The sequence below is a fragment of the Adiantum capillus-veneris genome, chromosome 12, assembly GCF_014529385.1.
Source record: "Adiantum capillus-veneris isolate H3 chromosome 12, ASM1452938v2, whole genome shotgun sequence".
Lineage (NCBI taxonomy): Eukaryota > Viridiplantae > Streptophyta > Polypodiopsida > Polypodiales > Pteridaceae > Adiantum > Adiantum capillus-veneris.
Genome location: NC_140942.1, coordinates 154,345,429 through 154,369,283, shown reverse-complemented (window position 1 = coordinate 154,369,283; position 23,855 = coordinate 154,345,429). Strand labels below are relative to the sequence as shown.

The 23,855-nt window shown below is 46.8% G+C and overlaps 1 protein-coding gene across 8 annotated transcripts in view; it reads left to right on the top strand.

The window, feature by feature from the left end:
• LOC147446715 (P-loop containing nucleoside triphosphate hydrolases superfamily protein) overlaps positions 1–23,855 on the top strand; it is a 223,318-nt gene that overhangs the window by 198,595 nt on the left and 868 nt on the right. For 4 of the 8 annotated variants that reach the window (XM_086525886.1, XM_086525885.1, XM_086525879.1 and 1 more), the window contains 3 exons: positions 22,731–22,984; positions 23,069–23,215; positions 23,295–23,634. The gene's annotated coding sequence lies outside the window, so the exon portion shown is untranslated. Of the gene's footprint in view, positions 1–22,730; positions 22,985–23,068; positions 23,216–23,289; positions 23,635–23,855 lie in introns of those variants that run through there. The other 4 variants (XM_086525883.1, XM_086525880.1, XM_086525882.1 and 1 more) reach the window with 4 other exon arrangements.

Here is a 23,855-nt window from a genome sequence, read left to right as displayed (position 1 = left end):
ACTTTGCTATTGTTGTGCTAACTCTCATTAGGCCTTAATAAACCCTAGTCTCCCAACCCCTCGCCCCTACCTAGCCTACTGCCTCCTACCCGTACTTAAACCCCTCTAGCCCCTACCCTCTCCCAGCTTCCCCTCTCGCCCCTACCCTATACCCTCGCCCCCTACCCTCCCCTCTCGCCCCTATCCTCTCCCACACCCCCTCTCGCCCCTATCCTAAAACTCGCCCCCTACCCTCTCCCACACCCCTCTCGTCCCTATCCTCACCTCTCGCCCCCTACCCTCTCCTATCCTCCCCTCTCGCCCCTATCCAAACATCTCGCCCCTACCCTCTCCCGCACCTCTCTCGCCCCTATCCCCCCCTCTCGTCCTTATCGTCACCCGTCGCCCCCTACCCTCTCCTCTCCTCCCCTCTCGCCCCCTACCCTCTCCCGCACCCCCTCTCGCCCCTACCCTCTCCCAGCGCCCTCTCGCCCTAACCGCCCACTTTCGCCTGGTTCGAATTTACCCTACCTTAAATTACTCGCCCAGCCTAACGATTTAGCAGAAGAAATCTAACTCGTCTGCATCCTACTACTTTTCCATTGGCTACTCAGCGGCTTTGTTTGTCATCCTCTGTTTGTCATCAGACCTCACATGGCAGAAGTAGCAAGAAGGAAGTAGCAAGAAAAAGGTAGAGATGAAGAGGAGAAAAGCTCGGGTTGAACAATCAGAGAGCGAAGCAAATGAAGTATCTGGAAGCGGCAGCAGCCATGACATAGATGACTTTACCTCCAGTGACCCAAGTGATGAAAGCTACAAAGCAGCATCTGAGGATTCAGATGTAAATTCAGAGTCAGGTGCTTCCAGTGATCTAGAGGAACAATCAAAGGTGGCTCAGAAAAAAGAAATGCCGCAAATTATCACTCATGAAATCAAGAGGCCTGCTTCTTCAAAAAATCGCACAGCATTTTCATTACATTTTCATATGCAGCAACCTCGACCATCTCTCAGTGAGGTGCTTTCGACTGCTCAGCTACGGACTCTGGGTCTCACAGAATTGGCTGATGCAAATTTACCTGATACATCAACTGCTGAAAAACTTTCCAAAGGTCCGGGGCCACAAGCTAAGAGCTACAAGGCTTGGCCATGCCATGGGTATGACCAACTTTCCAGCTGTGAAGTCTACTACTCGCACTTTCTCTTTGTTGTCCAAGGACGCGACAATTCAAGCATGTCAAGAGCTATTGAGCTCGGATCACCCAAATTATGAGCGAAACAGACGGCTTCTCGCAATCTTTAGGTATTACTTTCTGGCTCGGGATGCCAAAGAAGACAAGGTACAAACAGATATTCTCACTACATTCTCCCACTGCGACGGGCTATACTGTTTAATCCACACCATCCCATGTGGATTCCACCAAATTCTCTTCAGCTCTCTGCAGTCTAGGGCTAAAAGATTTCGGGCCCAAGTGCAGTCTGTGCAGTTAACTTTTAGATGTTTTGCGGTGCCTCTCTTGGCATGGATCATAAACATACCTATCAACATAAATGAAGTGGATGAGGAACAGGGAACCTCGAAAGGGAAAAGGAAACCCGTGAGCATGCAAGTAGACCCCACAGTCACCAAGAAAAAGAAGATCAAGGCGAAAGTGATGAAGGATACAGTGAAGTCTCTACTCTCCTTGCCAGTTTCTGAGAGACAGCAGACTAGGGTACATCTTCAGCGTCATACGTCCACTGCTACACCTGGTTCTACTGTGCCGACACCAGTGTCTACTGCCGCTCCTCAGGACAGGATGGTCACTTCACCCATACAGGATCCTCTTCCTTCTTCTCCCATCTTCACTCATACACCGGTCAACATATCACTCGCTGAACCTACAACAACAATCTCTGAAGCACCTTCTACACCGAGTGTCCCTACTTCTAGCTCGCCAGTTGTGCCACGATCTGCACCTACTTTTAGCTCGCCGGCAATGCCACATGTGCGCCGTCCAGCATCACATCCATCTGAGGGATCTTCAGGTAGGACCGACTCCACTTCTCTGTTTCAGCTTTCAGAGAAGTTGCTTCAGGACTCCAGAGCTGCTATTGCCACCATCGAGCTAGGCGTGGAGCAGCTAGCTGCAGTCCACCAGCATCACTCCGCCACATACGTAGCTATGGAGGGATCCCTGCGAGTTGCCGAGAGTGCCATCGCAGATCGAGATGCAACGATTTTTGCACTACAACAGGCATTGAAGATAAAGTCGAGAATTATTGATGACCTCAAAGCACAGGTGCAAGGATTTCAAGAAACGCTTATGTATGATAACAGGCCTACCCAGGCTACTGTGGGATATGGATGGACTAGGCCAGGGATACAGGTCCAGAGTCCAGCCACCTTTTCAGCGCCAGCAGGTCCCTCTCAGCCCTCTCAGCAGTTCATGGGACACTACCCAGCAGGTCCCTCTCAGCCCTCTCAGCAGTTCATGGGACACTACCCAGCAGGTTCCTCTCAGCACTCTCAGCAGTTTATGGGACACTACCCACAGCCCCAGGTCCAGTACTTCACTCAGCAAGAGTCTCAGATCCAGATGCCACACATGCAGAGCCAGAGTGTTCCTTGCTGTGACGGTGTTACTGGTGCACACCGCCATGGTTGCGTTACTAGGCGTCCGGAGTTCACTTCAGGGGAGGTACTCCCATCCGCTGTGCAGCAGATGGCTGCTACAACCACAGGAAATCAAGGTATGCAAAGCACAGGACAGCAACCGCATGGTTACACTATTGATATGATGGCTCCTCCCGCTCCGGAAGCTTTTGGAGCAGCAGTGGGGACGACCCTTTCCCTTGGGTGACAGGATTGTGCTCTTACCTCATCTTTCATGGTACATATAGTTACTTTTGCAGTTTCATTCAGTTTTGGCTCACCGAGACGGTGACCAGTCTTGTGGCGGGCAACCTGTAGCCTGCTACAGTGTCACTTCACAGGACAAGCAGTTGGACAGTTAGCTACAGTTGGTCTGGTTCACACTGGACGGACCCTTTGACTGGGAGTGACACGTGGCAGGTACCTACGGTGGTCTAGTGGACGTCGTGGCCAGGTCACCACCACCACTCAGTTTGGAGATAGACTTAGCTGGCTGGACATTTATGGGCCATTGGTGGCTCCTATGGTGGTACATATCAGCAGTCGTTTTGGGACAGTTCCATCTTATCTTGCACGTAGTCGTCTAGAGAGTCTTACACAGAGCACTGCTTCACCATCCCTGCACATCTGAGCCTCGACACCCCATTTGTACCTGTAAGTCCTGGGCTGGAGCTGAGTGTGCTGCCACGCCAGAGTCTGTACATGGTTCTTTGGTTCTTTGAGCTAGTCGAGTCCTCATGTTCTGGTCCACTGTTGTGTCTCTGTTGTTATCCATTGTTCCTGTATTTCATTCTGTTGAGAGAGTTTTCATTTGTTTGAGTGAGATTGTCATGCTCATTGCACTGAGGGGCACGCACACTGTAGAGAGCACGACGCATTATCCGCGCTACAGGTGCTCTCATTTTGGCACTCTCTCAAACAGAATGAAACACAGAAACAACGGATAACAACTCAGAGACAATGGATAACAAGAGAGACACAACAGTGGACCAGAACATGTGGACTCGACTAGCTCCAAGAACCATGTACAGACTCTGGCGTGGCAGCACACTCCGCTCCAGCCCAGGACTCACAGGTACAAAATGGGGTGTCGAGGCTCAGATGTGCAGGGATGGTGAAGCAGTGCTCTGTGTAAGACTCTCTAGACGACTACGTGCAAGATAAGATGGAACTGTCCCAAAACGACTGCTGATATGTACCACCATAGGAGCCACCAACGGCCCATAAATGTCCAGCCAGCTAAGTCTATCTCCAAACTGAGTGGTGGTGGTGACCTGGCCACGACGTCCACTAGACCACCGTAGGTACCTGCCACGTGTCACTCCCAGTCAAAGGGTCCGTCCAGTGTGAACCAGACCAACTGTAGCTAACTGTCCAACTGCCTGTCCTGTGAAGTGACACTGTAGCAGGCTACATTAGGCTTTGACACGTCAGCAGTTTGTTACATCTCCCCTTCTTGAAAGAGAGTAATCGTCCGCGATTACAGCATATCTGCAAAACAACTCAAGTTAGCTCAAAAATTTCCGAGGGTCATTCCGAGGGACATTCCGAGGGACAATCAGTTTGCTCTTTTTATTAAGGAGTTAGCTTCTCCTTTCTGCTCTTTTGATCAAGGAGTTAGCTGCTCCTATCGGCTGTTTTGATCAAGGAGTTAGCTTCTCCTTTCGTCTAGATCGGAACTCTTGATATTCCGGCGTAGTAAAATTAGCCATCACACTCATACCGTACTGATCTTCCACGGGTGTCTTGATGCACTAAAATTACATACTCAGGCAATCTCACAATGCAACACAAATGCTCACATATGCATGTTACAAGACATAGAAACATAAAGCCGCCGATGAACACTCCCCCCGCAAATAACCATCCAGGTCCGGGCCATGAGCTGTTCAACGACTCCCTCATCACTCCTCCCGAAAATAACCTAAAAAGGTCCGGGCCATGAGATATAGAGGCCTTTTACAACCAAACGCTCCCCAAACCGCAGCCTGCGTCGTTTGGAGGTGCTGAGAGTAACCACTGCTCAGACTTCTTAATACTCCTCCCGCATAACCATCCAGGTCCGGGCCATGAGTAACAACAACAATACTCCCCCCGTAAATAACCACAAGGGTCCGGGCCATGAGTAACAACAACACTTTTCAATCATTCAATACTCTCCCCGCAAATAACCACAAGGGTCCGGGCCATGAGTATGAACAAGCATTCTCAAACATAATTTCTCACTACTCCACTCGGGAGTAAAATCACCAATCATTGAAACCAGTATTAAAACCAGAGTCAAACAATTCAAATCGGCACCAAAACAGGTTAAAAATAGATACCATCCATTTCAAACAAATTCCAAACAGGATCACCAAACAAGATCAAACAAAACTCAAACTTAAAAAGCAATCTCGACATTAGTCGAGCTCGAAAATTCGACTGACTTTCCATCTTGAAACCTGCACCAAAAATTAGGGTTAGGTTCATTCCGTAAGGTCGTTGCCGAGCACAGCATGGTCCATCAGCTCTTGGACAGACAGTGTTTCTTTGGCGGCGATGGTAGTCCCAAGATAGCAATCGCACCGAATCTCCAAGGAACATCTACTGAGAGATGTCGAGAAATTTCAAGTTATGATCTGCTAGGGTTTCCATGGCAAGCATTTCAGGATATCCCACTCTACCAGAAGTTGCACTCCGAAGGAAGATGTCAGAAACCATATAACTTCGGGCAAAAAATTTTCTTGAAAGCTTGCCAAGTACTTGGAGTATGCTGCTTGGTAGCTATAGACATCAACATCTGCATAACACTGCTTCTGAGAAAAACAGTGACTTGAAACAAATCTGGATCCTTCTCTTGCATGGCTTATGCCATGTAAGACATGAGCGGTGAAGACGGGAGCGCACCCGATGCGCAATGAAGTAAGGGTGGGAGTGGCTGATATCTCAAATATAATTCAATTCCAATAGCTCTGTCTGCTCTTTTGTAGGACCGGTATGCTTTCAGGAAAGCACACGGCTGATGCTCTGATACCATTGTCACAAGGCAGGCACCACGTGCCAATAGAAAAGAACAGACTGAACAGACTTTTAACACTTCAATAACAACTGAACTGAGAGAGAGAGAGAGAGAGAGAGACGACACGCGACACGGAGTGGCGAAATTCCACCCCAGAGAGTATTGGCCCCAAACCTTGGTGCCCCTTTCGGTATTTCTTTAAATTACTGCTGATTCGCGAAGTACAACAGCCGGGGAGCACCTCCTCTGCAATATGCGCGCTGAAGAGTGCCAGAGAGGGCCCCCAAGGCTCATATTTAAAGGCCCAAAGCCTAAAAGCATCAAATATGAAAAGCTGACCCCAAAAATTCACTTTCCTAAAATTTCGGGATTTCCCTAAAAATCCGCCGCGAATTCCGGGACGTCCGTACAGGTGCCACATCATCATATTTTGATGTGCAAAGTCTTTTGAGTGTCTTTTGCTTTATTTTTAATGCCTTTATGCCACTTAGGGCCCCATCGGACGGGGTCCCTATAAGTTGGTAGGACTTCTTCTTCTGTTGCTTGTTCTTCTTAGGGTTTCTAGAATTAGGGTTTGCAGGTTTTAGGGTTAGGGTTTCCAGAAGTAGGGTTTGCAAGTTTAGGGTTAGGGTTTCCAAAATTAGGGTTTCAACAGTTAGGGTTTCTGGCAGAAATTAAGGTTAGGGTTTCTGCTCTCGGGCAGCCACATCATCTGTAAGTTGCCTCCATTCTTTAGGCTTTGACACGTTAGCAGTTTGTTACAGGGACCTTCTATAGGCTAGGATGGTTGGAGACGTATGGAGAGGCCCTTGGTATCTATGATCTCTCGACTGATCAGAGCCAAGGCCTCTGTACCCCACGTTATCATTCGAGCAGAGCTAGCTGCCCCTCCTATGGAGATTGAGGCGCTTACCATACCAATCTCCTTTGTGCACAGCTTGTGGGATACTACTAGAGACAGAGATGCTAGATTGGCCCTTGAGTCTTCCACACAGTTGGCTCTTGAGGGGGACACTTCATGTTGGTATGCACAGATGACATCATGGTTTTAGATGCATGGCTTCACCATGGACAGGCTGCCCCCTTACTCTCTTCAGGCACCCTCGATGTCTCTTACACGGGTGGAGATTACTAGACTCATTCGTCAGGACCTGATCCAGCTGGATAGGAGGAGGACATGGATAGAGCCGCCACAGGAGTTGGGCACGAAGATGGATTTCTATAGAGAGCATCTTCTCCACCTCACAGGAGATGGGTTTGTGATTCAACCCCTCTACATGGACACACATATGTCTCATGGTTTGCGGTGTGCCATTGGTCAGATACGCACATCCTCACATCAGCTGGAGATTGAGAGTGGTAGATTCAGAGGGATACCAGCAGATAGCTGGATATGCCGCTTATGTCAGCTAGAGCCAGAGACAGAGCTACATTACATATGTCATTGCAAGGTGTATTATGAGATACGGGGCCATTTCTGCTGCGTATTTAGAAAGGGTTTCGGTCCTTTCTTTAGGGTCATGAGTTATGAGGATCAGAGATGTCGGGCTATATCTGCTTGAGCTACACAGATATAGAGACTCTTTACTGGGGAGAGATAGAGAGAGAGAATCCCAAAGACAGATTACAAATTTCTTTTCACTAGACAGGGGACAGCCAGAAGAGCAACCATCACTGCAGAGCTCGGCCCCCACTCATTCGACCACTACTAGCACTCTCATCGACCGAGCACTGGAGCTACGAAGATCCAGATGGCAACGATTGAGGAGAAGGGCTACACAACATCGACGGAGACTACATCAGAGGATTCGAGCCATACTCTCTCGACATCTAGAGTGTAGATAAGGATGGATTCTAGTAGTAGTATCTTTGTTCTAGTTCTTTTGTACCCAAACATGGTATTAAATTCACCATTTTGTAACAGATTGGTCTCATAGTTCATTTTGGCCTTTTGAAGACGTTAATATAACATTCCATTTCATTTCTCTCTCTCTCTCTCTCTCTCTCTCTCTCTCTCTCTCTCTCTCTCTCTCTCTCTCTCTCTCTCTCTCTCTCTCTCTCTCTCTCTCTCTCTCTCTCTCTCTCTCTCTCTCTGTGGTCACTTTGGTCGCTTCAGTTATGCACTACGGGGTTCAAGTCTGCGGACCATCTGTTGGCATGGTGGATGGAGTAATATGGAGAGGCCCTTGGTATTTATGGTTTCTAGACTGATCAGAGCCAAGACCTCAGTCCTACATGGCATCATACGAGCGGAGCTGGCTGCCCCACCTATGGAGATTGAGACACTTACCAGATCAGTATCGTTTGTACACAGCTTGTGGGACACCACCAGGGACAGATATGCTAGGCTTGCTCTTGAGTCATCCAGACAGTTGGCATGACAAGGAGATACATCATGTTGGTATGCACAGATGAGCTCATGGTTTCAGAGGCATGGTCCAAGCATGGATAGGGTCCCCCCTCTCCAATATTCTCTTGATGCGCCGTCTTTGGCTCTTACATGGATGGAGATTACTAGAATCATTCGGCAAGATCGTATCCAACTTGATACTAGGAGGGCATTGATAGAGCCATCACTGGTATTGGGCACGAAGAGGGCTTTCTATAGAGAGCGTCTTCTCCAACTCACCACAGACGGCTTTGTCACACGGCCCAGCTACGTGGACACACATCTATCTCACGGGTTACGATGTGCCATAGGCCAGATACGCACATCTTCACACCAGCTTGGGATTGAGACAGGTAGATTTAGAGGCATACCAGCAGACAGGAGGATATGTCATTTATGCCGTGCAGAGCCAGAGACAGAGTTTCACTTCATATGTCACTGCACACTCTACTATGAGATTCGGGACACTTTCACTGTTTATTCAGAGATGGTTTTGACTTGTTAGATAGTGTCATGAGATATCAAGATCAAAGATGTCACGGATTATTTCTACTTGAGATACAGAGACATAGAGACTCTCTATTGAGAGGACATAGGCAGAGACACACACACCACAGAGGCAAAGGGGCCACCACCACCATAGAGCTCGGTTCCCACCCATACACACACCAGTGGTAGTCTCATCGACCGAGCTTTAGAGTTGGGGAGATCGAGGCGACCACGACTGAGGAGGGGAGCCACGTAGCACTAACGGAGATTGCGGTAGAGGATCCACACGATTCTAGCGCGACAGCCAGAGTGTCGATCAGGATAGGCTTCATGTTACTGCTATATTGTATCATGGTGACACGTATCGCCACTTTGTACCTTTGTGGCATTATACCATTGCTCAGCTTACCAGCCACCCATAGGAGTCGATAGCACTCCTATCTCAGTTTCTAGTTTGTAGTTTTCTTTGTTTGTACCCAAACTTGGTAATAGACTCACCATTGTAATCAGTTTGGTCTCATAGGTCATTTTGGCCTTTTGTAGACGTTAATATATCATTTCATTTCTCTCTCTATATAGAGCTCAGCCACCACTGGTTCGATCACTACCGGCACTCTCATGGACTGAGCACTGGTGCTACAGAGATCTAGACGGCCACGTTGAGGAGAGGGGCTACACAGCATCGACAGACACTACAGCAGAGGATTTGAGCTATATTCTCTCGACATCTAGAGTGCAGATGAGGATGGATTCTAGTAGTAGTAGTATTTTTGTTCTAGTCTTTTTGTACCCAGACATGGTATCAGATTCACTATTTTGTATCAGATTGGTCTCATAAGTCATTTTGGCCTTTTGAAGACGTTAATATAACATTTCATTTCATTTCATCTCTCTCTCTCTCTCTCTCTCTCTCTCTCTCTCTCTCTCTCTCTCTCTCTCTCTCTCTCTCTCTCTCTCTCTCTCTCTCTCTCTCTCTCTCTCTCTCTCTCTCTCTCTCTCTCTCTCTCTCTCTCTCTCTCGGAATGTGGGCATAATGTGGAAACACCTATTTACATAATGTGGATCAGAGCACAGGGGCAAAGGGTCAGGGGGAATAGGACTCCTATTCTGAGAGGAGTTTCACCCGCTTGTGCACATTGTTCTGAGACATTGCATGATGCAGCAGGAGAGGTATACCTACACATTCTGCTTGATCAGAGACACCGTCTCAGGAGCATGCCTTACAATAGTGGTTATGATGAGAGTGTAGAGAGACGAGAAAATACAACTTCAAAGGGATCTCCTCCTAGGGGTCATCGATCATAGACAGTTTTGGATATCCTTCGCGCGATTTGCGCGATGGAAAGACCGAATGTTCCTAGCTCAGATGGAGCGAGACTTATACTAGTTGTTCTTGGTAGAGACTCAAGAGAAGCACGGCGTCTCTTTCATGAGCACTTCCCTCCCCTAGTGATTACTTCCCCTAATGTGTGGGGTCATTATGCAACATCCTTATATACGGTCCCTGGATAGACACCCCTTCCAGATCCTCGTGAGCTAGTGATTACTTCCCCTAATGTGTGGGGTTAGTATGCAACATCCTTATATAGGGTCCCTAGACAGACACCCCTTCTAGATCGTTTTGAGCCATGCCCATCTGCGATTACTTTCTTTACTAGTGAGATGGTAAAGGCCGTCATTGATGGAATGAGGATCGGCATGGCAGATGATCATGATGGTCTAGTAGCAAAACACTTTATACATGCAAGAGATGCGGTGATAGAGGTTCTTGCAATTTTGTTCATCGTGTCATGTGTGAGGGTCTACCTAAACTTGGAGATTCTCTACTATTCTGCCTATCTCCAAGGTAGATGATCCTACGGAGCTTGGAAACTGCCGTACTATTATGATTGGACACACATTGGCACGGTTGTATGCATCTATCCGCGACAGCAGTATAGCAAATGGGCGAAGAGTGAGTGTACGGGCAGCGAGGGAGGCTGGTTTCAGGAGAGGCCTCTCCACCCTTGACCATATTCTAACACTCAGAACCATCATTGAGGAGGGTAGGGCACATGGGAGACATTATTGTAGCTTTGTGGATTTCCACAAAGCATTTGACATGGTGCGTAGAGCTAGATTGATGTGCAGAATGCAGGAGATTGGAGCCCCCAATGAGTTGATTTGGGGATCGTGGCTCTATACAGATCAGTGGTGGGATATATGCGCACTCTAGAGGGGATATTTGATTTAGTGCACTCCACTATTGGAGTGAGACAAGGTCGTCCATTGTCCCCCACTGTGTTTGGTATTTGTATAGATGAGGTTTATGATTACATTGATAGAGAGAGTGATAGAGGTGCCCAACTCGCAAGGACATGGTTTCCATTGTTGTTATATGTTTATAATATTGTGTTGATTTTTGACTCACTAGAGTGTATGCAACGACATTTGGATGCATTACATTGCTTTGCGAAGGATAGTGGATTGCCTGTAAACCTTGGTAAAACCAAGGTTATGGTGTTTACCACTTCCCATTGGATCAATAGATCAGCACCTACTTTCACTTGTGGTCAGGAGACTGGAGTACACAGATGCACACTTATCTTGGGGTAGTCTTCACTGGGTCAAGGTTTTCTTTGAAGAGAGTAGCAGAGACTAGACTGACGAGAGCGGCCTTGGAGAATTGGAGAGGATGTATTCGCAGGTTGAGTTCCAAGAACCCTAAACAAACTCTGGCTCTTTGATACCTTGGTAGCTTCAACTATGCTCTATGGGGTTAGAGTTTGGGGACCCTCTGTGGGTCAAGATGGGTGGAGAGGTATGGAGAGGCCCTTGATATCTATGATCTCTCGGCTAATTAGAGCCAAGGCCTCCGTGCCACACGAGATCATTAGAGTGGAGTTAGCAGCCCCCCCCCTATGGAGATAGAGGCACTTACCAGATCAGTCTCCTGTATACATAGCTTATGGGATACTACTAGAGACAGATATGCCAGATTGGCCCTTGAGTCCTCCAGGCAATTAGCTTTACAGGGGGACACATCATGCTGGTATGTACAAATGTCATCATGGTTTCAGATACATGGCTTCAGCATGGACAGCTTGCCTCCCTTCCAGTACTCCCTTGATACACCATCGTTGTCACTTACACAGGCGGAGATTACTAGACTCACTCGCCAAGACCTGACCCAATTGGACACCAAGAGGACATGGATGGAGCCGACAAGGAGTTTGGCACGAAGATGGCTTTCTATAGAGATCATCTTCTCCAACTCACAAGGGATGGGTTTGTGATTCGACCCAACTATATTGATACACATCTATCTCATGGGTTACGGTGTGCCATTGGTCAGATACGGACATCTTCACCCTAGCTTGAGATTGATTTAGAGGGATACTAGCAGCTACCAGGATATGCCGCCTATGCGATACAGAGCCAAAGACGGAGATGCATTATATATTTCAGTGCACAGTGTATTACGAGATACGAGGTCGCTTCCACTGTCTATTCAGAGAGGCTTCGGACCCTTCTCCAAAGTCATGAGCTATCAGGACAGGAGATGTCTTGGACTTTTTCTACTTGAGTTACACAGACATAGAGATAGTTTACTGAGGAGATCTAGAGAGAGAGTGGTATTAGTCAATACTATGCATGATGGAGCTGATGGTTATATTGTCTCGTGGGTGACTACCATGAGTCTATACCTTGCACTTTCCTTCAAGGGTGAATCTGGGTATATCCTGGATTCATCTAGGTATAATCTCAGAGACAGATTACTGATTTCTTCACAACAGACACTGGACAGATAGAGGAGCAGCCACCATTGCAAAGCTCAGCTCATACTCACACCCGTGGTACTCTCATTGACCGAGCATTAGAGCTAGGGAGATCAAGACACCCACGATTGAGGAGAAGAGCTTCACAACATCTACAGGGACTACAACAGAGGATTCGAACCATACTATCTCAACATCCAGAGTACAGATGAGGATGGATTCATCACCCATTGTATCTCTCTCTTGTATTGGGCACCCATTGTATTAGTTAGTGATCACACATACCCCACGCAGTTCCGGCTAGTAACACTTCTAGATTCAATTTAGGCAGTACTCTCATTGACCGAGCATTGGAGCTAGGGAGATCGAGACGCCCATGATTGAGGAGAAGAACTTCACAGCATCGACGGAGACTAGAATAGAGGATTCGAGCCATACTATCTCGACATCCAGAGTACATAGGAGGATGGATTCATCACCCATTGTATCGCTCTTTTGTATTGTGCACCCATTGTATTAGTGATGACACATACCCCACATAGTTGCGGCTAGTAACATTGCTAGATTCAATTTAGTATTTCTTTTATTGTACTCAGACATGGTATCAGATTCACCAGTATGTAATTGATTGATCTCGTAGGTCATTTTGGCCTTTTGAAGACGTTAATGTATCATTTCGTTTCATTTCTCTCTCTCTCACTCTGTTTTTTGTAAATCTGTTTTGATTAATTCACCTGTGGGAAACCTCAAAGCAAGGAAAACCCACCAAAAAGATCAGATAGAAAGGGCAGAACACAGAAGTGTTCAGCAATGTGAAAGCGCTTAAAGCAAACATAGAAGAGTTGCAAGATTTTGAGGGATATGTCCCCATTATTAAAGGCAAAAAATGTAACAATCTCTCTCACACACAATGTACACGTTGTAGTTAGCCTTTGACTGTAACCAAATACTTACCTCATCTGAAAGCTGGACTTCATGAAGATCTTCACCTAACAAATCATTCTTTGAACTTGTCAAGCAGTAAACATGTTTTAAATCTTATACGATGGTGATACCCAAGCTTCACTTAAAAATGTGTGATGGTCTTTCAAAATCCTTCTTTCCTCAACCTTGTGGATGTCATTGGCAAGAATTTCTTTTGGTTGTAACCTACCTATGACTATTTGGAACTTTTGCATTATTCTGCATCCTAGGCCTTATTTCCACTGGTAATGGAGCTGTTGAAAGTACCAGGCTAAAACCCTATGCCTTGAGTTTGGATTCTCTCTCCGTGTAGTTGATGGGAATTGATGCTTTTTAAGAAACCCCCTCTTATGGGGTGACTTGACCCTTGGACTCGTTTAAGGGTTCCCAACTTGGTGGGAACTCACCTCCTAATGGGTTATGGTGGGTGCTACTCTTCTGACTTGAGTATTGGAGTGGCAATAACTGCCATCCTCCCTCCCCGCGGATACCTGTCTTATACCTACGCTGCTATGCTTTGCTTCGGTCACATTCTGTGGGCATTTCCTCTCTCGACCTCTCTGCTGTTTGCATGTAGATGACATCAAGCATGGATGTAATACCTTTCTACGATCTATACCCGCTGCTTCAATGGCATTGTTAGACCCTCTCCCCTAAATGACCTTTTCTGGCATTTACAATGGGTACCTTACATGCTGTACCTACTATCTGGCATGGAAGAAATGGACATTTGGTAGCTGCAACGAATGCTAGACTTAGCGTGCAGAGGTGCAGGCTGCCCTTGGTCTGCTGCCCACAACGTTTATATATTTAGGTGAGGGACTCTTTCCCTCACTTAGCTTTGTTCTCTTGCATTGGTCTTACTGGTCTTCAAGATTCACTTCCACTTGCACTTGAGGGCTCACCTTGAGGGCCTTGCTGGGGTTTGCTATAACTGAAGAGGCTTGGTTTTGGTAGTCTTTTTAAACTGGAAAATCGCTGTCAAATCTCTGACCCATTGGTGTCATTGTTGAGGTTGCTTTGGGCTGTTGTGGGCTGGGTAACTTGATGCTTTTTACCCTCTGTACTACAGAATCTTCCCTAATTGTTTGTCATGGTATTGGGGTACCCAGGCTCTTTAACTATATCCTCTTGCTAAGTCTCTCACTTGGTGCTAAACCAATGGTTGACTCGTTGCTTTGCATAATTGTGGGATCCCTTGGAATAATATATCTTAGGAAGCATGATCTCTTAAGTGTTCTGAATCTGACTTGGTTCATTCTTGTAATTTTGGCTTGTCGTTTACAATTTTGGACTTTGCAGAGGATTTTGTTGGGGCATCCTTTGTGCTGGACATGCTTGCTTGACTACTGTTGACCTGGGGTTTTGCTAAGCTTAAGCCTTTGGTGTTGATTTCTATGAGGAACAGAGGCTGCTGGGAAAGTTGCTTGGATACATCTGTTCCCAAGACTACATCTATTCTAGAGGTTTAGAGCCTGTTTGCTCTTCTTGATAGTTCCTTGCTTGACTATTGTTTTCATTTCCTTTACTGGTGTGATTTAAGGATCGTGCCCTAAGTGCTTACTCCCTGGTTATGGTCTTGGAAATTGGTAATGTAAAAATCTTCTTTGTGGTGCTTGAGTTGGCCAAAGCGTATAAGCAAAATACATATGCATTCTTGAAACCTGGAACTTTTGCTGAACCAAAGATTTTGAATGTAATAGATTTTCTTCCCGCTTTTGGAAAGCTAATATTTAGGGATGATTGTTGACCGGGTGTTGCCCGTTCTTAGTTACTTTCACTTCCAATTAAAGTGATATGGGGATAAAGGAGCTGAGGCTGCTTTGGACCTAATCGGTATTGAAACCTCTGACTGTGGCATACTATGGGGATTTTCTTCCCCATAGAATGTAATAGATTTTCTTCCCGCTTTTGGAAAGCTAATATTTAGGGATGATTCTTGACCGGGTGTTGCCCGTTCTTAGTTACTTTCACTTCCAATTAAAGTGATATAGGGATAAAGGAGCTGAGGCTGCTTTGGAATCTGGGGCTGTGTGCTATAAACCTAATCGGTACTGAAACCTCTGACTGTGGCATACTATGGAGCCTTTTGGCTCTCTTCTGAACCTTCCTATTTTAGGTATGTGTCTCAGGCTTAATTGCTTGATTGTAATAAACTATTATTTTTTGCTCACTAGATTGATTGCACTATGTGTCTCTTACCTGATGTGTCCCCTTGTTATTTGCACTATAAGAAAGAATAGTGCTTACTGGTTTTGCTTGAATGTTAAGTCATTATATATTCGGGGGAGCATCCTCTTGTTTTGTTGTATAAAAACCAGCGAGTTTGGATCTTGGATACTAACTGGATTTTACTAGTGATACATGCTTTGCTTTGCACCCCTGAAAACATGAAATTGAAGGGCAGAAAACTGATTTATCCAATCGCTTCTTCTGGGTAGGCTAGTTACATTGGAGATCAGTTGAAAGTTTGAAAACTTTGATCTTGTTTTTAGTATGGCTTCAATTTTGCATGTGCCCTGGTGAATTTTTTGATCAAGGTTGTTGGTGAAAACTGTATGATTATAGTTGAATTGATACCATTTGGCTTTGTATGCAATAATTTGCCAGGATGATTCTGGTTTTTTTTCAAATTTTGTCTTAGAAGAAAAACACAAGTTGGTTTAAGTCAAGAGTTTGAAGACTTGAAGCTAGAAAATCTTACAGATCGACAATAACTGATAGTCTCATCGATACCCATAATACGTATTCAACGCTAGCAAGATTTGTTTTCTTGTTTATACGGATGTAGATGAGAGTTCTATCCTTGCTCAAAATGTTTAGGTTAGCTGTAGTCCAATCTTGAAGATGGAGAGCGAGCTCATCTATAGACCTACTTCTTGTCTTCATGTTTAGTATAATTGGAATGGGTATTCATTCTGATTAAAATGTACAAAATGCTTCAAATATAGAAATGTTTTTGTGCTTATACTTTGTTGTTGTTTGGAGCCGGTTGTCTTTTGAACATGGTGTTCCTTTGTGTCTAAGTATTTGTAGCGCGGATAATGTGTCGTGCTCTCTCCAGTGTGGGTGCCCCTCAGTGCAATGTGCGTGACAATCTCACTCAAACAAATGAAAACTCTCTCAAACAGAATGGAACATAGAAACAATGGATAACAACAGAGACACAACAGTGGACTAGAACATGTGGACTCGACTAGCTCAAAGAACCATGTACAGACTCTGGCGTGGCAGCACACTCAGCTCCAGCCCAGGACTCACTGGTACAAATGGGGTGTCGAGGCTCAGATGTGCAGGGATGGTGAAGCAGTGCTCTGTGTAAGACTCGCTACCTTGACGACGCTGGACCAAAGGTGAAGATGAAGATGATCCTGACCCCACAGCTACTACTCACATGAACCATCATAAAGAGCCACCAACGGCTCATAAATGTCCAGTCAGCTAAGTCTATCTCCAAACTGAGTGGTGGTGGTGACCTGGCCACGATGTCCACTAGACCACCGTCGGTACCCTGCCACGTGTCACTCCCCAGCCCAGAGGGTCCGTCCAGTGTGAACTAGACCAACTGTAACCAACTGTCCAACTGTCTGTCCTGTGAAGTGACACTGTAGCCCGGCTACAGGTTGCCTGCCACAAGACCGCTCATCGTCTCGGTGAGGAGTACTGAAAAAACTCAAAAGTGGAGTTAAAAACACTGCACTGCTTGCAATCGCCTGAAGCTTCTAACTAGGCAGGAACCCCAGTATGTATGATTGCATAGCCTGGTCCATGCTTGCAGTTGCCATACTTTTCTGCAACAACACTCTTCTCGAAAAGATGGATTACCATAAGCCCGAGTAACACAGCAAATAGGGTTAAGCTCCATCATGATGGCAGAATGAAAGGGCCTTCACAGCAAACAGGATGGCAACCAAGTGAATGGAGCCGATCATGCAGGGTGGGGGAAACTTGCTGAACCTGAGAGGGGTGGGGAGGGCTAGATAGGGGCGAGGGGGAGGGGGAGTGGGTAGGGGCGAGGGTGGGAAGGGCTAGATAGGGGCGAGGGGGGGGGGGAGAGGGTGGGTAGGGGCGAGAGGGGGTGAGGGGGTGGGTAGGGGCGAGGGGAAGGGAGAGGGTGGGTAGGGGCGAGAGGGGGAGGGTAGGGGCGAGGGGGGGCGAGGGGAAGGGAGAGGGTGGGTAGGGGCGAGAGGGGGAGGGTAGGGGCGAGAGGGGGTGGGTGGGGGTGAGGGGGTGGGTAGGGGCGAGAGGGGGAGGGTAGGGGCGAGGGGGGGTGAGGGGGTGGGTAGGGGCGAGGGGAAGGGGGAGGGTGGGTAGGGGCGAGGGGGGGTGAGGGGGTGGGTAGGGGCGAGTAGGGATAGGGTAGGGGCGAGGGTATGTGAGGGGGTGGGTAGGGACGAGGGTGTGTTGGTAAGGGCGAGGAAGGTCAGAGCATTATGAAAGTGCAGGTTGAGGACAGAACCAACTATTCTCAGCAAGACTACGAACAGGAGTAGGGAATTCATCCAGCACATCAAGCAAGACCTGCTCTGTGAAGGGAGTTGGCTAGACACAGAGGTTAGCTTCGTTCTGGTTGGAGAAGCAGACACCAATGGGGCTGATGTTTGAAGGGGGTTGAACTCCTGTAGGGGAGATTTCTTTTTGCTTATATACTTTTTCCTCTTATTTCCAAATTCAACGGCTTTTATCAAGAGGGCTTTCACCGAGAGCGCATCAGGAGTATCTTCTGTGACCTTCAACTCTTGAGCTGGCTCATGTGGCTCATAAGGTTTAGTTACCTTGGAAACATTGGAAGAGGGTGTACCTTGAAGCAAAGAGTGAATTGAAACTCCAAAACAGGGCATAGATTTGGTAGCATCCAACCATTCCAACAGATCCTCATCTGACCCGTCAGGTGGAGTAGGTTGTTCCAATTCGAGGCTGGTTGCTAAGGACAAAGAACTATGTTGCACCACGGGATCCATACCACCTTCTAAGAGAATGGGTTGCATCGAGGAGCCAGAATTATGTATCCACATTGCATCATTTCCCCAATCGTGGAGTGCTTTAGTGTGTCGCAGCCATGGTCTTCCAATAAGCAAGGGAAATCCGCCCTCAACCTGGGGAAGACGAACCACCACAAAATCCAAGTTAAAAGTAAAGTCTTGTACCTGCAGAGGCACATTATCCACTATGCCCACTGGGTAGACTGTCCGCTGGTCGGCCAATGTAACTGTGAAGGGAGCAGGGCGAGTAGGCTGTAGACCTAGAGCTAGCATAGTGAACTCGGGCATTAGGTTGATGCCAGATCCACCATCCACTATCGCTCCTGAGAATTGCCGACCTAAAACGGACACTGTTAGGCGAGGGCTTCTATAATCAGTGAGTGGAGCAGCAGGATTGGATATCATATAGGACTGTGATTGTCGCACTGGGAGGTGCCCGCCACTAGGACCTGCTCCAAGGTAAAGTGACTGAATAACTGCAAGGGTGTCACTTCTGAAACTCGCATCTAGTCGAAGCATGTCATAGAGGGACACTTGTTGGAAAGTGTTCTTCAAGACTGTCTCTGCTGTATGCTTCTCTTTTTCTACCTGTTGTTGTTCCTCTGGTACTTTGATCTTTTGTAAGTCAGCAACTGCTTCTAAGAAAGCCCCATCAATATCGGAGAGCATAGTAAAAGATCCTTTCTTAGCACTAAGGGATGGCATGTCAGCTGCTGGAGGAGGTGTAGGCATTGGGGAGGAAAGGGCTGTACCTGTTGGAAGATTGAGGCCGAGGGCTGCCCTCTGAGCTCGTGTGAGGACACCAGTTGGCTCCTCTACCAGCTGCAACTTGTCTTGAGAGGCAATCATATGGGCAGAAAGGGGTGGCTTGGGGTTGGTACTAACTGCTATCAAATTGATCTTGGGAAAGGTGAATTCAGGTTGGCTTTGACTTGGGCTCGCAGAGGTAGAGGCGCGTTGTTTTGGACAATCCTTAGTGTAGTGATCCTGAGCCTCAGGGCAAAGTTGGCACGGAGAAGAGCCTTCTGGCAGAGGGCATTTGCTCTGATAATGCCCATACTCTCCGCATCTGTAGCAAAGTATGGGCCGATTGGAAGGACGAAACGGGGGACGAGGTGGTTGCTGCATGGAGTTGGAGGCTGAAGTGTAGAAGCTCTGAGGGGTTGAGGTGGCATTAGCATTATAAAAACTTTGAGTCGGGAAAGTACTTGACATACCTTGGACAGCAGGGGTATTGAGCAAAGGTGGCATGTAGTTGGGATGGCCGTAGTGGGAAACCATGTTGGATGATGGTGCTAACCCTTGTTGGAGAGAAGGACCAAGACTTTGCTGTATTTTGTGCAATCCCTTTAGGTAGTAACAATCCTTATCCTCATGTCCAGATTTTTCACAGAAGTGGCAGTAAACCCGAAGGGGGCATTCCTGCGGAGGGTGCCCTGGAGAGCGGCATGAGCTACACCAAACCGTAGCCTTAGTCTCTTGCTGACACTTGAGCTCTTCTAGCTCGCGCTTAATCTGTTCCAATGCCTCATGATTTGGAGGCTTCTCTTGTCTAAGAGAGAAGGACCTCTCCTCTTGAAGAGCTCGCTGTAACTTTAGGGCTTCCAATTCCCTGCGTAAAGAAGTTAAAGGATCAGTATGACTACCTTCCGAGAACACAGAGGGAGTATCTATTTGAGGAGAGTTGTTGAAGAGCTTCCTAGCTCCCTCTATTCTAGTAGCAGCTGCGATGAACTCGTCGAGAGTGGCGTCGGGTCGGAGACTCTCGGAGTTTTTGCTGAGAAGTTTTGGGAAGTGCCTTCTCCACCCACTTTTTAACCATGAATTCACCAGGTTGTTGGGGAAGCTTGGCCACCAGCGACTTAGTTTTCGTCATAAGCTCCGCAAAAGTCTCCTCAGGTTTGAGCACCATGTTGGCCAACTCATCCAACACCTTCTCTTGGTAGTCACCTTGCCTGAAAGCTGCACAGAACTGCTGTCTTAAGGTTGCCCAAGTTGCAAAATGGTTCTCTGCAAATTGGCTGTACCATTTATCTGCTAGGCCATCCAGGGTGGATGGAAATAGTACCAAGTAAGCATCTTCTCTGCTCAGCCCACGTCCCCTACAGAGAGATACCCCTACAGAGAGATACAAATCTCCTTGCATGGTGGTCAGCATCTTCTGAAGACAGCCCTTTGAATGTAGGGAACTTGATGTTCACCTTGGCCAAAACACTAGCTAGTGGCTCCATGATTCCTTGCTGAGTCTGTTGCACAATAGCTTGTTGTAGAAGAATAGGAGAGAGCTTTTCTGGAGAAGGTGATCGCGAAGATGGGGAACCTGACGAAGGAATGGGTGATGTGATATGTGGAGGTATAGGTGATGAGGTTGAAGGATTTCTACAAGGTGTCAAAGGTCGTCTTCTGTGATAGTACTTCAGAGGGCTCAGTAGTGGGCTTTGACGCTCAACTGACCTCCTTGTATGTGTCATATAGTGACCTCCAAACCAACCAAGCTTTGGGCAAGAAAACCTTGAACAGGCTGAAGACTGGTCTAGACTCTACTAGACCATACTAGACCAGACGAGTGTCTAGACCAGCTGGACCAGGGACGAGGAGGACTAGACCAGGGTCTAGACCAGACAAGTGACTAGACCAGCTAGACCAGGGTCGAGGGGGTCTAGACCAGAGACGAGGGCAAGTTGGACCAGGGCGAGAAGGGACCAGACCAGCAAGGCGAGAGACTTAGACTGCACAGGCGAAGCGAAGAAACCAACTACTCAACAGAGTGAGACTTCAGTTGAGGTCCCACCGTGATCGCCAAAATGAGAGCACCTGTAGCGCGGATAATGTGTCGTGCTCTCTCCAGTGTGGGTGCCCCTCAGTGCAATGTGCGTGACAATCTCACTCAAACAAATGAAAACTCTCTCAAACAGAATGGAACATAGAAACAATGGATAACAACAGAGACACAACAGTGGACCAGAACATGTGGACTCGACTAGCTCAAAGAACCATGTACAGACTCTGGCGTGGCAGCACACTCAGCTCCAGCCCAGGACTCACTGGTACAAATGGGGTGTCGAGGCTCAGATGTGCAGGGATGGTGAAGCAGTGCTCTGTGTAAGACTCGCTACCTCGACGACGCTGGACCAAAGGTGAAGATGAAGATGATCCTGACCCCACAGCTACTACTCACATGAACCATCATAAAGAGCCACCAACGGCTCATAAATGTCCAGTCATCTAAGTCTATCTCCAAACTGAGTGGTGGTGGTGACCTGGCCACGATGTCCACTAGACCACCGTCGGTACCCTGCCACGTGTCACTCCCCAGCCCAGAGGGTCCGTCCAGTGTGAACCAGACCAACTGTAACCAACTGTCCAACTGTCTGTCCTCTGAAGTGACACTGTAGCCCGGCTACAGTATTCTATTTAAAACAACAACACACACATAGTCTAAACAGAAGGCTCTCCCAGGGAAGTAGGTGGACCGTGACCATTGGCTCTGGAGTACACTTTGTCTATGGTGTTCGGACAGAGCCAAAGTCCCACTGTTGATGATTTCTGCAAAGGTAAATTACTTTTGAATTACTAGTGGGAAACCTCAAAATGAGGAAAATCCACAAAGTGTATCATGTACAAGAAATGTTGAAGTTCATAAGAAACAAAGCCATAGTCAAAACACATCTGAGAAAAGGGCATACAATGATTTGGAAAAGAGAAAGGTTTGAATCGGCGACTCATCAAAAATAGACTGATATCTCGATTGCCACACCATCCACATGGCCCAGCACCTGACTCGAAGAGGCCTCGCTATACGATCCAGTAAATTGTTCAATTCCATACTAGATGAGGAACCGGTTCCAGAGACGCACCACAAATGTAACAAAGAGAGAATGCTGTGTGGCGCCTTGCCGAAAAGGATCCAATTGGAAGAACTGCAAGCAAGCAACGCCATAGAAAAAGTTGACATTTTAAAGGCACCTTACTGTTCCATATCATCTCGAGTCGTTTTTCCACCAAGACAAAGTCTTATGCATTTTCCAAATGCTATTTGCATAACCATGAACTCATGGTCCAGGAAGGAGGAAAGTGTAAACTGAATGCACAAAAAGCTGAGGCGGAGACAAAGGACCACGAGCAGGGGTGGCCTGATGTATGCTCCAATCTGCACTCGTACGGACACACACAAAAAAAACCATCAATTTATTGATTGCAATCATTGTGCCAGGATGATGGACTGCTTCATACAACTTGTGGTGCACCAAATTAATTGCACCAGAGGTACACCAAAAGTTCATGGATCAATTTTCTGTGCATCTCTGTTGATGGATAAATGGTGTTCGGCTTTGCTTGAATCCTTGAAGCAAGCATAACCTTAGATTGCACACAGACAACCCTTCCTAATTCAACGATCACTTCAGTTTGAGTGTATGATTGTGCTATTGATATGCAAGTATACCTTTGTGCTCTTTATATTGATAAAAACAGGCTTGTCTGCTGAAAAGTGACATTCTTGCTATGATTGTACTCTAATATTGGTACTGTTTTGCAGATTATCGTTGACAGAGATTGAAACATGTTAAAAGCTGAATTATGGGCCCGTGGACTTGTTTGATATACGCTTTTAGCTGGTTGTCTAGCTTTTGATGACAGAAACCTTATGGATCTCTTCAAGAGGATCAGTTCAATCCACTGTCAAAGTAGTTGCATTGCATAATACCACAGTCAATATGATGTCTTGTCTATGATTGCTGCCTAGCAGGGAGTTATAACCCCCTCTTGGTTCTCGTCTGGAGCAAAGAGTAGGTAACTTTCAAGATTATCTGTGTTTCCCAGTGTCATTTTTTCATATAAGACATTCTGTTGCCGCTAATTTTTCAAACTCTGCAGGACTTTGTGGTTCAAGTTGACACGACATTCTGTGGTGATTTTGATGGACATTTTCGACATGGGCATCTTGTTTCCCACACAGTGCAGACTTGTTCAAAGCTGGCATCGGATGCTAAGTTACGAGGACATCTGGGAGGGATCTAATGTGTGAGTTTGCCTCATGAAATTCTGTGGTGATTTTGATGGACATTTTCGTCATAGGCATCTTGTTTCCCGCACAGTGCAGACTTGTTCAAAGCTGGCATCGGGTGCTAAGTTACAAGGACATCTTGGAGGGATCTATTGCGTGAGTTTGCCTGTTCCAAGTGGAACAACAGAAATCACCCTCATGAAGCAGGTACAAGGCAATCCCATAACTAGCGCACAATACTTAGGCATCGATGAGATGTTCTATCTGCAAACAGGGCGATGATCTTTATTGCAAATGCCAATGACTCTTGGGCAGTTTTACAATGACATATTAAAAATTCTTTAATGGCCTTGCAGCTCCTTATTGATTAAGCCCAACGAAGCAAGTAATCTTTTCTTTCATATCACTCATATTCATCTTAGTGCTTTTCTATTCATTACGCTGGGGAATTGTGTTTTATATGAGTTTCTTTCGACACACCATTCTGCTGCAGCTAAGTTTCCATACGCTGCAGATGTTTATTATTTTGAAAATGGGGGGGGGGGGGGGGGGGGGACTTCTTTGCATTGGCTGCTGCTGACTATTCAAACAGGACTTTGCGATTCACACTGGGATGAGATTCTGTGTTGTTATTTATGGATATGGTCCACATGGCCA